General features: G+C 38.0%; 1 protein-coding gene across 8 annotated transcripts in view; it reads right to left on the reverse strand.

Moving 5' to 3' along the window:
• The window catches only part of SUGCT (succinyl-CoA:glutarate-CoA transferase), a 363,338-nt gene that overhangs the window by 13,238 nt on the left and 332,473 nt on the right, over positions 1-17,627 (reverse strand). The window contains exon 14 of one of the 8 annotated variants that reach the window (XR_010470196.1): positions 8,922-9,023. The exons of the other annotated variants lie outside the window; for them this stretch is intronic. The gene's annotated coding sequence lies outside the window, so the exon portion shown is untranslated. The remainder of the gene's footprint in view (positions 1-8,921; positions 9,024-17,627) is intronic. 8 annotated transcript variants of the gene reach the window in all.

Genomic DNA, 17,627 nt, shown 5'->3' on the forward strand with positions numbered 1-17,627 from the left:
AATTTGATCAAACTCTGTCTCAGTGTGAAGGACTGGGAACAGCTTTTTGGCTTTCCATTGTCTGCTGCCAATGCCTGACATGTGATATTCAGCTCATCCACTTGCAAATATCAAAGCAGTATGGGGCAGGAGAAACAGCCGTTTCAAACCAAGCAGCCTCCAGTGCGGTTTTTGGTTGCGTGGGCACGCTGATGTGAGCGTGTGTATGTCAGTTAAGTACGGGCTGGTTCTGTATCTAAGTTCTTGTGGTTTCTAATGTTTGCCAGCCTTTACTCCATCAGAAGGGATTCCAGCATTGCGTTCTCCCCCTACAGTGGGCAAAAGAGTCAGAAATTGTCTCTCCTCGCCCACAAAGACTAGAGTAGGATTAAGAAACAGAAATTTAAGAGTCAAGACACACCCATGAAGAGGAATGAAGCACAAGGTTAGGAAGCCATCCAAAGCTTGGTTGCGTATCCTCTTACTAAACAAAACAAAACAAAAAGTCTCTTTTTGCTCAAGAAGACAGCTGAAACGCTGGGGAACAAAAATTAAAATCAGATTAAAACCAGCCATGCCTAAGCAATATCCCATCTTAAATGTGCACAGATCAGTTTCATTAAAATATTCCCCCATTCTCTCTTTTTCCACCTCCTAATACGTTTGCTGTTTCCTTTAGCTCCCCTTTAAACTGCGAAGTAAAATGCTTTTACTGACATGGTTTGTAATTTTGAAGCCCTAATCTTAAGCAGCAGGTGCTTAGTTTTAATGGAATTTTTCCATCCTTGAATGTCTGGGAGCATCAGTAGCACCTCCCTCCTACACAGCCTCTCACCTTTGATCCTTTGCCATTTGTACTTGTGGATTTTCGTTTACTGTATTTCTCCTGCCTTCCACAATCTGCTTTTTCAGTGCAAACCCTTCGACCTCTCCTCTCCTTTCTTTTACCTTTAGGTGATTGGCAAAAGTTGTCTCCTAAAAATCCTTATAAAATATGAAGGGCCTCTGGCTTCATTTTCAGCAGTGCTGTGTCTATTTTACACTGTGCTGGCAATTTAAAATGGCTTTAGAATATTTGTAAGTATTTGCATCACAAGAACAATCACACTTTAATTGCTGGAGGTCCTAGAGCTTCTCAGCACAAAAAATTGGAACCAAAAAACCAGTTGGTTTTACTTCATACAATTAGTTATTCTGGAGTAAGTCTGTGTGTGGGCACTTTTGTTCCATACTAATAGTTTTTTTGTTTCCATTTAATTTTAGCTTTTGTTTAATCTAATTTTAGTTAATTTTCCTTTATAATTGCCTATAATTGCCTATTTTGTAAATGATTTTGTATAGGCATAATCTCAAGCAAAATCCAAGAGAAAAGCATCCACACCCAGTCTGAAGTACCTAGAAGTGTGGATTAAAAGTAGCTGTGTCAATTCCAGTTTGTTTGTAGAAAAAATGGGATTCACGTCCTAACATGAGAACTAGAGATGCTGTAGGAAGTGAATGCCTGCTTTCAACGCCTGCGTACAATTTAACGAAGTCTAATAATCCGCTGTTTCCTATACCCAGGAATGCATCTCCCTAGTTTGTGCTTTAGTTAGTCTTGTATTTGTATTTGGCTGTTAAAGAACAGTTTCTTTTTATCTTCATTTGCCTTTCTATTGCTTATCAGATACACGTGCATATATAGCATTGACATGCTGCAGAAATGACCATAACCCTATTCCCTAATAACTTGACACGGATTTGACTGAAAACTCTGCTTTTGGAAACATGAATCCACATTGTGCAGCAGTAAATCACAGGGGCTCACATAGCTTTCTCATAACTAACTTTTAATTGAGTTTTTCATTCTTAACAAGGCAACCCAATTCCAGAAAGTCATCCCAGCTACTTCCTTAATCCACAAAGCTCAGAGGCTATCTTCTGCACTGGCAGCATGCAAAATTGTTTAATGCTAACACAAATACCTTTCATAGATTATTGTGATTCTCAGGCTGATTTCTAAGCCAGCTGTTCTCTGCCTGATTCAATGTGCAGAGTTCATTTTAAAACACAGAATATTCCCTGGTTACCTGCCATATAACTAGATTTTACAGGTGTAGGGCATGTTTGTAATGCGTGTTCATCCACTTGAAGGAAAAAAAAATCATAAAATAAAATACTTTGTGTAGCTTTCCTGGATTCTAATGTTTTCTCCCCAACTTTCAGATACTGTATCAAATGAGGAATGCCAGGAATTACTTCATGCTTTATATATGTACCTGTTACAGATTATATTCATTGATTTCAAAGCCAGCTGCTATTTTTTGCTTAAAATAATCCTTGATGATACACTTTTTTAGTATATATACAAAAAGAACTTATAAACATTTAAATCTACCTTGACTATAGATCTAACACTGCTTTGCTCACATAAGTAGGGTAACTAGCTTCCTGCTCCTCCTGGGGGTTTATTCTCCGTGCAGCAATTCTGACATACAAATAACACCAAATACGAAAGAAAACTAAGACAACTCATCAGAAGAAACTAATAATTATCTATTAGTAAGGTCAACCATAGTACAGACTGCAGAGTTTGAAACTCAAACACTTGGATTTGTCTCCTTGCTCTATAACCAATCAACTCTGTGATCACAGGCAAATCACGTTGCCTTGTCATATCCTTATATTTCCCCTACAGTTTTGTTTGCCTTGCCTATGTAGATTGTAAACTGCTAGGAACTGGAGTAGTCTCTTACTATTTGTTTATACAGTGTCTGACACAACGGGACCCACTTTGTATTGGAATGAAACACAACTAATAATTTTCTGATATCCTGTCTTCCAGAGCTGCTTCAGAGGAGTATGAACCACTGTCCCAAGTTATATCTGATAAATTGTGCATTACTCTGTTGTGGGAGAGATTTCTTTCTAATCCAAAATCCATCTGTCTTCCTGTGCTGCAAGTGATAGTTTCTGGGCAGAGAGCATACTAATTGCAGGATTAAACTCTTAGCTAACTCTTGGGTGGAAACTGTTTCCCATAATGTGGTAAAAAACACATGTTGGTTTCTGTCTGCAGATCCTTGAACATCACAGCCGTGATCTTGCCTGGGAAATTTAGGTTCTCTATTGAACTATGTCTGTATAAAATAATTCAATTAAAATTAAATAATAACTAGATAGCAAAGTATTATTGAGAATTTTAGTGGCTCCAGTACTGATAAGACTCGTTTGGTTCCTCTTTGAAGGCAGAGATGCTTGTGCTGACTGTAATGAATGAACCTTCTCCACACAAGCAGCACACAAACCTAGAGCTGAAAAATGAACTATAATTTTGGTTCTTAGGTTTGTTTTAATTTTACAAACACACAGATATTTGAAACTTCTTAAATCTGAAGTACAACTTTGTATATAACATTTCGCTATAATATCTCACATTTCTGTGGATGTACACATTATTTATTATTCACTGAGGTGAATGACTGACATTATTGACGTGATGCAGACCACATTGGCAAGCTGCAAGAAACAGCTGGCCCCCAACATCTCTTCTTCCCATGGATGCACCAGATTGCCAGACACAAATGTGGAGAGAATCTTTCAGAAATAATTCTGCTTACATCTCATCTTCTCAGGGCTGTCCAGTCAAAAGCCATCTTGCTAACAAAATACTAAACTTCTCATACTGTTAAATATAAATGTTAAATACTGAAAATGCTGGAGACAGCCAAACTTTTCAAGAAAAGCTAGATTGTTAGATGAAATTACTTGTTGTTTTAATCTAATATTTATAGTTGTGGTCACAGTACAACCATGCACCCTATCAAGAGTTCTCCACTGTATTTTGCAATATTTGAACCAAATCCCTGTGCCAGAAAACATTCGTAAGCCTAAGAGCAAAGTTAGCTGGGTGATGGGGGTGAAAGGAGCAGGGTGAGATATGCAGTGGGCCAGGGCAATAGATGCCTTTTATTCTCAGGAGTTCAGAAAAACAGATTCGTGTTTGGGAAAACACAGTTCTCCTAGAGCATGGGATTATGGATTCTAGAGCAGAAGCTCAGAATATGAATCCTTAGCTTCTGCTCTCACCACCTTCTAACTCCTCTCTGCTCTTATCCTAAGGTGGCCTAACCAATCTCCTATTACCACAGTGAGATCTGCCTTTCTGACTAAGCTATTTCCATATTTCTCTGTTTGGCACTATTCTTTATTCTCCTTTGCTAACTAAGCACATGTGGGCACGCCTTCACCCTTTCACAGAGACTATAAAAGCTAATACAAAAGCAGAAGAACACCCATAGTGGCTCAGTACACTAGACCACTCTCTGACAATGATCAAAAGTAGATGCTCTTGAAAAAGTATGAGAATACAGAAGGAACATCCAATATTTCCCCACGATACTTTCCCAACCTCTAACAATTCACCATCTAACTCCAGTATCTCACCCTCCTCTTACGCATACTCCCCTGTTCTTCTCAAATCCCTCTCCCTAGTCTCCCATTAACCAACGCCTACTCTAACATCCTAAGGATAATCACTAAAATGAACTTAATACACCATGAGATAATATATCCCATGTAGCTCAATTACTCATCAACCTTCAATGCTCTTACTTGTTCCCAAAGCCCACAACTCCTCACAGCACTTTCCATTGAACCCTAAGCCCTATTCTCCCTCACTTTTTCTCCCACTCCTTCTCCAAAACCTTCTACTGACCTTCAATATTTTATACTCTGAATGCCTGATATTCTTCAATATTTATGTTTTTCCAGTCCCTTCATTAATCAGTGTACTCCCTCATCTATTTCTTACACAAGCTTATTATTGCACATTGTACAGGGAAAGCAATACTCAAGACAGAGAGAAGGATTAGCAAGCGCTTCTGACTAAATAGAATGTATTATTTGCTGAATTCTTCCTCTAGATTTGTTAGATCTCTGCAGCTGGGATTTATCCTTAATGATAAGCCAAGTAACCCCACTTCGCAGCATGCACTGCAACTAACATATTTTAAGCAGGTGTGGGAAAATTCAGCAGAGCACTAATGACTCCTAAAAGTACTAGCAGAACCTGAATTCATGCTGGAAGATGTAATGTAAATTTAATACACAGAGTGAATTTTTGTAATTTCTGTATCTGTGTTATCTAGTCTTCTTAGAGGCTGAACACAAACAAAACTAAAACCAGATTCAGACAAAGAAATCAAATAGGGTGGACTTATTTAATTTTACATTATTTAAAACTTTCAGTGGAATTATGTCATTTATGCACATGCAACAGCAATCTTTGAGTACCACAGATTTCTGTACTGGATATGAGAAACAGCCTTTCTCATCAGAGAAATCCAAATGATGGGGTGTTTTTTTGTGACTAGGAGGAAGGACATGACCACAGCATCTTTATTCATTCTCCTAGGTCAAATAGCAGGCGTGGACTCTTTTATCTAAAAAGTCTAGATACTCAGCTTCTTAAGTATGGCCCTATGACAAATTAATCCAGGTGAGCTTATGCTTCCCCTCCATCTCTATTCCCAACCAACTAATAATGTGACTAGAGAGAAATAAGGCCACAGTTTTCACAAACGACTGTGTAGGAACTCAGGATGCTTTTACTTTTGGATCTGATATGCTTGTGATAGCCCTCATGCAAATAAAGTGCACTCTCTCACATTCAGTCTTTAATGCATCTTCAGCTGGGTAACCAAAATCAAGGACCAAACCACTTCTCAACTTTGATTAGTTCATCTTAATTAGTACTTTTGTGCTGTAGCTGTGTTCTTCTATAAAACCTTCTGAATTCTTCTGAAAATGGTATCTACAATGTCAGTCCAAATTCTATTAAAATAATTATGTCCTGCTTGGTTTATAGACCCGGCATACATGGAGAACACACATCTGCTTTATATGGTTGCTTTCCGTGACATGTGGAAACTGCTGTTGAAATCAATGGCAAATGGGAGCACGCAAATAATCCTTACATCTGTGTACAAGCAAACCCACAAGTTTCACAGAAGCTGCTCACATTGGATGTTTTTAGAGTGAGAAAGACAGAAAGAAAAATCACGTTATTTCTCATTAGTTTTAATTAAAGCAATGGATGGTTTCCTTAATCCCATTCACACTAAAAGATGACAACTTGAACAGTTTTTAACAGCATTCAGATTCTAGTTTTTAAATTAAGCTTTGACTCTCACTATCCACCATGTTTAATCAAAAGACCATAAATAGTGCTGCTTTCAAATAAAATATTTAGGATCAGATTCAACAAATATTTAATACTTTAAGCACAGTGTAAAATCAATATGCTGGACTTTTAAAATTGTTTAAGAAGCAAGGTATTTTGGTGAATCTGGGCTATTATTAAGATTTTCTGAGGATTTCAGAAATAAGTTCCCTCTCTGAGAGGGCACAAACTGATAACCTAGGGAAGGTAAACCACTGATCACTGAAAATTCTTTGCTTTGATGTTTCTGGACAAAAATCACAATGAAGATACACAAATAATGTGCTATCTGCATTACAAGCTAGCACTGAGTTAACAATATCTTTTCAGGGAAAAACTGCAGTTACAGAAAAGCTCTTAAGAAAAGAAGGAAAAGAAGGGGAAAGGAGAGAGCAACTGTGAATGTGGGAAAATAAAGGAAGAAAACACTATTAAGCTTTTAGAAGAACTGCTTATCTTCATCCACATCTGAATCTTGATCCAGATATGTCAAAATCAATAGTAACAATAATACTATCATCATGTGGAAAAATTCTTTGACTGCACTATAGCACTGTAGCATAGAAATGGGAATACATTGAAATCAGCCTCTTTCCAAGATTTGGAAATTTTAAATTAAGTGATAGAAACAGAGGAGGTCTGAGGTTTATTAGAAGACTGAACTGCAAGGTGTGATATTTCCCTTAAGTGCAAATCAAATACTGTCTGTGATATAGTAACACACTCCTTAGAATTGTTAAAAAAGAGGGAGAAAAGGGAACAAAAGCCAACAGAATTGTAACACATCATGCATAAGAATGAGTACTTGTAAAAAAGTGTTTCTGATGTGACAAATTCACTATCAGTTCTTAGTCTTGCAATTCCAGTATAACTACATTGTGCATTCATTAGTCTTATAAATTGCAATCAGAGTTTGGAGAAGACATAAATTCCATACTAGAACGTTTAAATTCCCATTTTGACTGTTTACATGTGGATGAGCATCCTATTTATAGATATACTGATATTATATAGATGCATATGTACTTGCATTCATACAACGAGATGTTCACAAGATACATATACTTACACAGCACATGTACAGTCACTTCCATTAATAAGACTGTGAGATTTTCAGATGCTTGCTGTCCACATGGTGGATATAATTAACAAAAGCAGGCACATGGCTTGGGGTTGCTTCCTTCAAACAAAAGCCTGATCCTTATGAAATGACATCTATAACATTCCCACTACAAATCTGATGGGGAACAACCATTGGATACAGAGCCATAAAATTCTAGCACTTTTATTAACTTGCTATACAGTTTTACATAAAGTAGTTACACTGTGTGGTTGTGATCTAGCAAACCATTTCGGCGTATGCTTCAATAACCCAGTCTCCGAGCTGTAATACAGCGATAACGATACTTGCTAACTTAACTCTTAGGATATTGTGAAGACTTCGGTAACTGACATGGAGAGCTGAAGCTGTGAGGCAGCAGCTACAGTGTTGCAACCATTATGACTATTAAACTTTCTTTAAAACAATGATGCTAAACCTTTTCTACGATGCACGTCAATATGCCTGGCTGCAAAAGACTCGGGAACTTTACACTTGGTGGGCAGGTTCCCTTCATGGTGTGTGTCCCACTCAGCTGTAATCTCCTGACTGTCCACAGTCAGGAACGTGGCTAGGCATGGCATTGTCTCCTACCCACTGATACAGTCTCTTTTCAGAAGCCACTAGGGTAGGGGAGAGCAAGGGACAATGAGAATCAGAGAGAGCAAAAATGTTCAGCCAGCTGGATCTCTGAGCTGTGAAGGTCCCTGGGTTGCAGAGAACAGACTCATGGAGACGAGACATAAAAAGCGGGGAAAGAGGCAGAGCCTGGAAGATGTCGTTGCTCTTCTGCAAAGAGGAAAGGATGGCCCAGTGGTGAGTAGGCACTCAAGGACTGCTGAGCATTAAACTCATTTATTGTGGCCTCAGGGAAATTGTTCTTTGTCCCTGTGAAACAGGGATAATAGCTTGTAAGTGGTTCTCAAGATGTTAAGGTTTATGAGTTTATCTGTTATTTAGAAGCAATGGTAATAGCCCGATTGAAGTATCTTAGGCAAACAGGAGCTGTACTTTCCAATTTGATTTATGCAAAAAAAAAGGAAAAAAAAGAAAAAGAAAACAAACACTGGTATAAAGGAAAAGTCAAACTTATTTTTTAATTTTGTATGAGTTAAAGTAATTACTACTTGAGACAAAAATGAAATAGACTACTATGATTATTAAGGGTGTACTGCAATATCAGCATGGACACCTAACTTCCTTCCCGATTTAAAAGAAAGAGAAAAGTGAGGCTGCTTTTTCAGCTTCTATGACATGGCCCAGATGGCATTAACCTTCTCATGCAGAGGCACGCTTCAAAGAGAAAACGGGATTTTATCACCAATACCGACTGAAAGTGCTGAAGTATTTAGAGACAAGTGAAACTGCCATCTCTGTGATGCAGGTGCCTAGTCAGGTACCTACCATCTACCCACTAGACCAAAACAGTCCTTAAAGAGATTTCACACAAGTATCCTACAACTGCTTTCAGATGGATATGACTTAAGAACTTTGAAAAAAACCTTTTAGCAATTCAGATCTCAATGGCAGTATTTTTGTCTGTCATGTGTGATGGACTCTGCCTTGAGGTGAAAAACAGATCATGTTTATAAATGATGTAATCATCATGTTTCAATTAACACCTTTTTTTGCACAACTTACTGTTGTTGTCTCGGTTCCCTATCAACATACAAGTGATAGATTCTGAGAAGGATCAAATATTTTAAAGTCTTCCAAGGGACACCTTGTCCAAAGGATGAGATACTGAAAGTAGAGAAAATGAAACTTCATTTTAGCAGACAGTGTGCCTTTAAGGCATTAATAACATGCAACAACACCAACAGGAAACTTTTCCAAACTGGTTATGATTAGCTGTTCTAATTCTTCATTCTGCCCCAAGGAATTCGAATACCCATTGAAACCAAGGATCTTCCTTTATGCAAGGAGACATAAAACATAATCCCATCGACTTTAAGGCAAGTAACTTCCAAGGGATTTGCTACAGCGATTTATTTGCAACAGGTTTGCTGCAATAATAACTTTTCACTGCAAGTACACAATGTCTGTCTTTCGCAAAATACTTCCACTTCATTTTCTGTCAGAAGGCCACCAATCCTTCGTGCCAGGATTTCATAAAATTAATAAATCTACTTCCATAATCCTTGCTGCTTTTACTGACAATTGTAATAAACTACAGGATGCAAAACTCTGGAAGCCTACTGGGATTTATTTTCCTTTTTTTTTTCCTTGACAAGCTTTACAGAGTAGCACTTCTGAGACATGCTCATGTGCTGTAAACCTAATCCTTAGCAATTTCCTCTTTTCTCAAATAACCCAAATATTTTATGAATAGTGAAGGATTTCCTTTATCAGACAACATTTTTTTTTTTCCTTCTTTTTGCACGTGAGTTGTTCTCAAGGAAATATACTTTAAAGTAACTAGATGTTCTCAGGTTGACATTTGTCAGATGCACTCCTAAGAAAACCTGTAAAACTTGACAAAGAAGGTGTCCTGGAGACAAAAGGTGATACAAGTGGTAAGAGAACTGAGGCCAAAACTGATGCGACTCCAAACCAAAGAGGCTTGCTTTTTGTAAGCCCACCACAATGGACATGTCTGTGCTATTTTTTATGCCCATCTCTGTAAAAGATTTGGTTTTGTCCTGCATAAATCACACGTGATTAATATTTCACAGTTCATGAGCCAGTGAGGTCACACAGGGTTCTAATATTTTCTGTTCTTCATCTTCTTCTGCCCAAAATGTAGGTGATGTCCACCATTCCATCTGTAACAGAAGGTTTTGCCATATTCATAGAACAACCCAGTTTACGTGCCTGCCTTCTTCAGCTAGGCCTGCATCTATTTCTCCCTTCTCTAAACTGACCCCATCCTTTGGCTGCTGTAGTGGGCAAGTGTGTGCTAGTGCATACACACACACGCCTACAATGATATCCAATACCCTTGTGGAAGCAATTCCTCAGTGCAACGTTTTCTATAGCCCTGGTCCATCTGCTAAAAACTCTGATTCTTGCTGCGGAAAGAGCAGTAAGGCTGGAATACAGCTCCTAATGACAAAGCCAGCACACTGGTTCCTATCACCTCCCTGCTCCCCCACATAATGGCTGCAATCACAACTCTACCTCATCCTTCTGCTGCCGAGAGACACCCTTGATTTGCCTGGGAAGTGGGGAATAGGGCAATGTAAGCACAACTGCTCCATTATTTCTTGTTTATTCTAAAAGGACCAATAAAGGGATAAACACAAATCTTGGCTGAAATAACTGTAAGAAAAAAAATGGTTGAGGACTTTTTTTTGACGTTTGGTTACCTACAGGAAGTCTTAAGATAGTCTAAAACTCACTCCTCAGCAAGAAGAAAAAACAGCCAGAACTTCCTTAAACTGACAAGCAACATTTAAGAAATTAATCAAATTGAAACAATTTTCATTTTGCTACACATCCAGCTCCAAATCGAATATTACAGGAGCACTGAAAATCTCAAGAAAATGCCCCATGAGGCATGGAAAACAATTAGCGGGCAAAAAAGGAGAACTATTCAGCACACTCCTCACCCTAGAACTCCAAGCCAATTACAGTAGAAATAGTCAGTGATTCAGCAGAATGGTTCCTTGGCAGACTAGTGAGGAAAAGGCAGGACTCCAGCTGGGTCACTCAGGGAAAAAAAAAGCAATAGTGCATCATAAGGGCAGGATTTGAGTTTGCAGCCCTTAAAAAGGGGAGAATTTAATTCAGTTTATGTCATTCTTAAAAGGACCTTCTTCGTTTACATTTGCTTCTCAAAAACATGAACCTAAACTTCGCATTCAGAGTAGTTTGTTATCATGGGGTCATACAGTTCTGCCACCACCAAGGGTCTCACCCGTAGCTCAACTCAAAGAACAATTAATTTCTGGAGGGGTGGACTTCTGGGAGGGGCAGAGTGCAAACCAAAATTTCACTATCATGGATTCTTCCATGAGGCTTCCCAAAAGAAAGAGTGGGATCAAAGAGAGGAGCTTCAGGTAATTGCTCTGGGCAGCATGTTGAAGGAGTCTTTAAATTAATTGATAGAAGAAAGCTCGGAGATTTGCTGGGTTTTTTTTGTTGTTGTTTTGGTTTGGGGTTTTTTGTGTGTGTGTGTTTATTTGTCTTTCTAGATTTGGTTGGGCTTGGGTTTGTATTTCATTTGTTTGGGGTTTTTTGTGTGTGACTTTTTGCTATTGTTTTTGGTTTTGTTGCTTTTTTCCTGACAGAGGAGCTGAAACTTTGCTTATTGTCAGAGGCAAGAGAGGATGAGACACAGACCTTGTATCTGCCCCAGGGTGATTACTCTTCAGTTCTGGAGTATGCTTGAACCGTTATTGAAGTGAATCTGGGGAGAGCTAGATACTAGAAAATAGATAATGGAGAAGATAAAACGGGAAGGAGTAACAAAAAGTGGAGAGACTATAGAGCTATGGAGGCAAAAAAAAGGTGTTGAATAGTTAGAGCAGAAAACAATAGAGGAGAAGGAGCAGAGGAGAGTTTGATGTTTAAAGTGATGAAAAGGTAACTGAGATACTTATCAATGAGATTTAGAAGAAATGCTGCTGGAGTGAGAAGATGGCAGATATGAAGCAGAGTCATCACTTGCAGCTGAGGAAGTTCATAAGATGACAAGAATTTTTCATAATGTGCCTGGCCAACTGTGGCTGACTCTGTGAATAATACAGTTAGAAACAGGGGCGAAATAACTGAGCTAAGGGACAATGTGGTAGGAGCCAACAGCTGATTTGACAAAAGACAGCAAAAAGAAAAAAAAGCTAATTTGAATAGATTGTGTCTGAAAAAAAGCCAACCACACTGGCTTGAGCTTCGCTGATGGACAGCATGATAAGGGAAAGCAACTTCAAGACAGATTCTCAACTTCCTCTGCAATCAAAAGGTCTCATCCAAGAAGAACAGCTTTTAGCAATGAATTTCTCTTGAAGATAAAGCTGCAGACAGTAAAAAAATATATCCTTTAGGAATATTTTAAAAGCATATGTATATGATCTTATTTGCTTAAAAATAAAAAGATTAAGTCAAAAGCTTTTGCTGTTAAAAAAACCAAAATCAAACCAAATAAAAAGCCCCACCGTTCTTGCCTTGTAACATTTTCAGCATAATAGAACAACAACATATCACAATACAAATACTGTTCATGCAAAGCTATTGTCCTTACAGTGAAACCAATGGTACCAGAAGTGTGAGGTTCATAAATTTTACTGTACAGCTGGAAGAGTATATGCATGTGTTACTGTTCCACTGCACGCATATAAAACATTTAGAAAATAATCGTTTTAAGGTGATACTGTCAATTTTCAAATAACACTAGATCCCTCTTCTTCTTTTTTTTTTTTTTTTTCCATAGTATTGTTTCAGACAACACCTGGCAATACCATAATTGAAAGAGAACAAGGAATTTATTTCCTACTGCTACAACACAGACTGCCTTCAGAAAGCAGGTTTCACAAGGGTTTTCAGATGAGGCTGTGGAACCTCCATCCTTGGAGGTTTGCAAGACTCAACCAGACAAAGTCCCAGGTGACCTGGTTTGAATTCAGTACTGAGCCTGCTCTGGCCAGTGGGCTCCTGGGATGCAGAATGGCCTGTGTAGACAGTTTCAATATTTCTCTCCTGGCAGTCAATCTTAGCAACAGACCCCTAGTCAGACAGTGTGTTCATGACTCACTTAAGCAACTAAGATTAAAGAACAAGTAAAGGTAAACCCAATATTTGAACAACTTCACTTGATCAGGGAGTTAGAGTGGGAAAATCAGTATCTGACACAGGGAAATGGGGTAAAAATTGACAAAAAGTAGCAGGAGGGATCACAAGCAGGCTTCATCACTGCTATGTCTTCTGTATTATTCAGTAGTGCACTTGTCTTTTAAACATAGTACTACATCACTTTTAATAAGAATCAGTTCTAGCTGCAATGTATGAGAGTAACTGACTAGGTTTCAAAGTGACTTTTTCAATCAAATCTCTCCTAAGGCTCTCCCTTAGGGGAAAAAGTGAAACATGGCTTAAGGTTTTCTGAGGTGTCCTGCAAAGATATTTTGAATTTCAAAAGGTGTATGGTCTGCAGTCCTCTCCCCTTTGCATGGGGGAAAACAGAGTGGGTAAAGTATCTTGCTAACAACAAACTGCTGTTCTGGATGTCCTTGTCCCTTCCTTGTATGGTTTAGGCCTGTTCTGACAGGCTTTGTTTCAATCAGGCCAGTAAGCAGTGTCTAAAAATCAGTATCTATTTAAAAAGCACCTCAAATATGGCATACAAAGATCACTTCTGAAAAACTCACGTGTTTTAAATATACTAAATACTTGCAAACCAGAGAAAAACAGAAAAACGTAAACCATAAAAGAATGATAACTTTTCGGATTTTCTCTCTGCCCATGGATTTACATTGCCCTGCAATATGCCACAAGCATTAAACTTTCAATTGGAAGCAAATGAGAACAATTCTCAGCCACCTCTTTCATAAAGCCCTTCAATCATTTGTAATGTTTTTTGACCAGTAAATAATAGAGCTGCTTCACTGAGCTATTTAAGTCATATTACTTACAGCTGGAGAAAAATGAGGAACAGTCATTTTCTAGGGAGGCCAAAAAATACGATACACTCATGCAAACTAAATTAGATTAGGATTTTTTTTTTACCATTGGTTTGAGAAGATAAAGGATAACCTTTTCAACTTCTACTTTGCCTGGCATTGCATTTATATTTTCAAACGAAAGATCATGAACACAGAACTTCACGAGTGTTAATAGGGTTCAGTCCTATCATCAGTGTGCTGAGACTAAATACAGATGGAACTACTGAAATATTGCTGCAGTTGGAATGTCCATGCTGAGTCTTTTAAAACAACATTCAGTGGCACTTAATTTTTTATTAATCATGTCGTGTCAAATTATATACCACTGTGCAAAGACTTGTTAAACAGGCTCCTGAAAGGGGCATCTTCACAGATTTATTTATATTTATTTTCAGAAGGAGTTCGGGGGAAGAAGGTAAATCTGCAGCTTTGACATTTTCTTGTACAGTCTCACTGCAATAATGACAGCACTCAGATGTGTAGACAGGAGCTAGAGCTAGGACTAGAAAAAGCTCCATTGCTCATGTTGGTACCGCACAAATAGCTCTTCTGAGACAGCACTGGGCAGAGAGACATTTCAGCTACTTCCTTGTACAATTATTTTTGTTTTTCAAATCCTGCATTTTGACCTGGCACTTGTGCTGGATGAAATCTGATGACTGCACAGCACGTCTCAGCACAGCTTCCCCACAGGCGATGGAGCCTTGTTAATAAACAAACAGGGCTACTCTCCAGTAATGGTCAATTCCTATGCAATGCTTGCAGAACCACCACTGAGGGGTTCGGGAAGAAGAAAAGTTAAATAAGGGAAGCATAGAGGATCCATTGTATTCTGAACCTCCCACCATTTTCCATCACTTTCTCATTTAAAAAATGGAACATTTGAAAGCATCTTCAAAGCATATACTTATTTTGAGTTATTGCTATTGTTTTTAACCAAGGCAGAGACTCAGCTGAACCAAGAACTGCACAAACAATCAGAAGAAAGCAACCCTTAATTTGAAGAGTTTACAAGCTGAACTTATACTACTGGATCGCATAATGGTAGACACCCTTAAAAATACAGCAGAAGATATCAAAATACATTTATTGAAATGAAAGGTGGAATAAATAGAAAATGTTCCATTTTTCAGCATCATCCAAGGTCTACGCCAAACTCCCATCAGACAGAACCTGCTTTTTGCACTTCACGCTATTCCCAAACAGACAGATCTATGGGAGAGAGTTACAGAATGTATTGGCAAATTACCCAAGAAGTAACAGACAGACATGTAGCCCTTCTCTCTTGCACCTTTCAACTTTACTGGCAGAAGCAACTCAGGAGTTTCTTAGAAATCTGCTCTTCAATGGGTAACTAAAATACTCACTAAATTTGACCAAAGAGCTGTGACCATTTGCTGTATGCTCACTAGTGTTGTCTCAATGCTTCTTCATGCTCTTTATCAATTTGTTTTCTCCTGTTTACACTTAAGATTACAAACTCCTTGGGGAAGGGTCTACTTTTTTTATTCTATTTGATTTATGCTTAGGGAACAGCACGCATGAGGATCTGATCTCCAAATGTAGTATGATGAATATATGAAGAACTTTATTATCACAACTAATTTGTCCTATATACACTTTGGATTTCTAAGTTAACTTCATCGCCAACTTCATTTCAATAAACCATATTCTCTAATTAGAAATGTTTCTGTATTTAAGAACAGCCAGAAGCTTTAAAATGTTTAAATAATGAGGGGGAAAAAAAAACAACCCAAACAAACAGAAAGAAAACCCTCACAAAACAGACAAACCCCAACCAAACCGAAACACAAAACAACAAAACAAAAACTATGACCAAAACCCCAAAACAAACAAACAAAATCCAGCAACAACAAACACACAGAAAATGGAAAAAAACAGAGAGGCTACTTATTACATTGTACAAACTAACTGACACATTACAAGAAACATCCATCTTGCACTAACAATAGATAATCAGTTTTAGATCATCTCTTCTGGGCCTTCTTCCTCTTAGGAACTGATAGCAAAATAGAAGTGTAAGTTCATTCTACATCTGTATGTCTGAGGACGTTAAAGAAGCAAAGTTTGCCCCATTATACCTTAAACTAAAAATTAAGTTGTTTTTCCAAGAGCATGAGAAGCTCTTACAAATTATGGCTCTGTCATTTAAACAAGAGACCATATTTCTTCTCATCAGACAACCCAAACGTACGCAAGAAACTACTCTGTAATGGCTACAGCGAGTGTCAGTAATTCTGATCTCCGTGTATGAACCATGTATGCAACTTAGTTAATAATACATATTGTATATGCAACCTCAACTAATTGTTTGCCTAGTAACAATTTGGATTATTAGGGAAAAAATAATATCTCTCAGCTGTGGCGCTGGCTGTGGTTTTAGTTTGTTTTGCTTTTCCATTAGGAATCTGGTATTTGTGGCTGACATTTTTATTGCATTAATGGCAGGAAACAATATGAAAAGAATGCAGACAGGAGTGGAAAGCATTAGCAGAAACATTTAGACCCATTGCAGGGACATTCTAATTATGATGGTGAGTAACAGACATGTAGCGGAAAAGGCCAGGTTCAACAAATGTTCATGGAATGAGCTTCACACTTAAAATTTGAGTTTCGGGTCTAAAAATCTGAAGAAACGCAAAATGTTAATGTAAGTTTGTTCTTTGTAGCACTGTACTGGATGTGGGCCCCTTCAGTTCTGCGAACTACAGAGTACAGCAGAATGAGACAGCAAAACATTTAAAGCCATAACCTAAGTTGTATCATCACACAGCTTCAATGAAAAGCCTGATTATTAAAAAATACCTAGGGCTAAATCTCCAATTTAAGGTGCCGTTGATTGTTTTAAGTTGTTTGTCTTTGCAAACACAGCTTGAGTTTCTGGCATTTGCAGTTAAAGGCTGAGGCATGATGAAAATTTGGGGTCAATGTGTCATGCTCAATTTGTTATTATAGTAAGAAGCACAGTATATTCTGTACTAATTGCATTTACTCATTGCCATTTACTTTCATTAAAAAGCAACAACAAAACCAACATCACTGTTTAGTTTTACTCAAAGATGCAACAGATTTTGCCGTTTTCTGGGAAACTGAATATGTAAAAAAAGCTTATCACAGAATTTATGTACAATCAGAGATACATCTAGCTTTGTCTTATTAAATGAGGACCAGATCTAACCACCAGTGAAGTTAACAGAAGACTTCCCTTACACTTCAACAGGCATTGCATTAAAGCATTGTTTTTTAGTGAGTCACAATTTGCTACAGCTGTCATTTTATCAGCGTTGCGGTCCTTATGGGTGAGTTTCAATACATGCCTTCTTTTAATTTTGAGCTTTGAAAGTTTTCTTCTGGGCTAGGAAGGATGGCTTTTTCGGGAATTGGTGTATTTAAAAATTCTTTTTTGAAGACAACCAAATGTGAAATGCGTAGATCTAAACACGATGATCTCCACAGTTCATCTGCAAAGGACAGCAGCTAAACTCTGTACACAGTCTGTAGTTGAGTCCTACAAATGTTTGTACATGTAACTGTACATATTGACCAGTTTCACAGGTTCAACAGGACTACTGACTTCAGCAGTTACTGATGTGCATGGGTGTTTAGAGGATCAAAGCCTCACTAGGAAGCAGAAAGAAAATATCTCCTTGGAAGGAGCTACCAAGCACAAAATACATGAAGGCTAAGGAACAAAGAAATATTTCAAGATGAGGTACTGCACTGAGAA

This window comes from Columba livia, chromosome 2, assembly GCF_036013475.1.
Source record: "Columba livia isolate bColLiv1 breed racing homer chromosome 2, bColLiv1.pat.W.v2, whole genome shotgun sequence".
Taxonomy (NCBI): Eukaryota; Metazoa; Chordata; class Aves; order Columbiformes; family Columbidae; genus Columba; species Columba livia.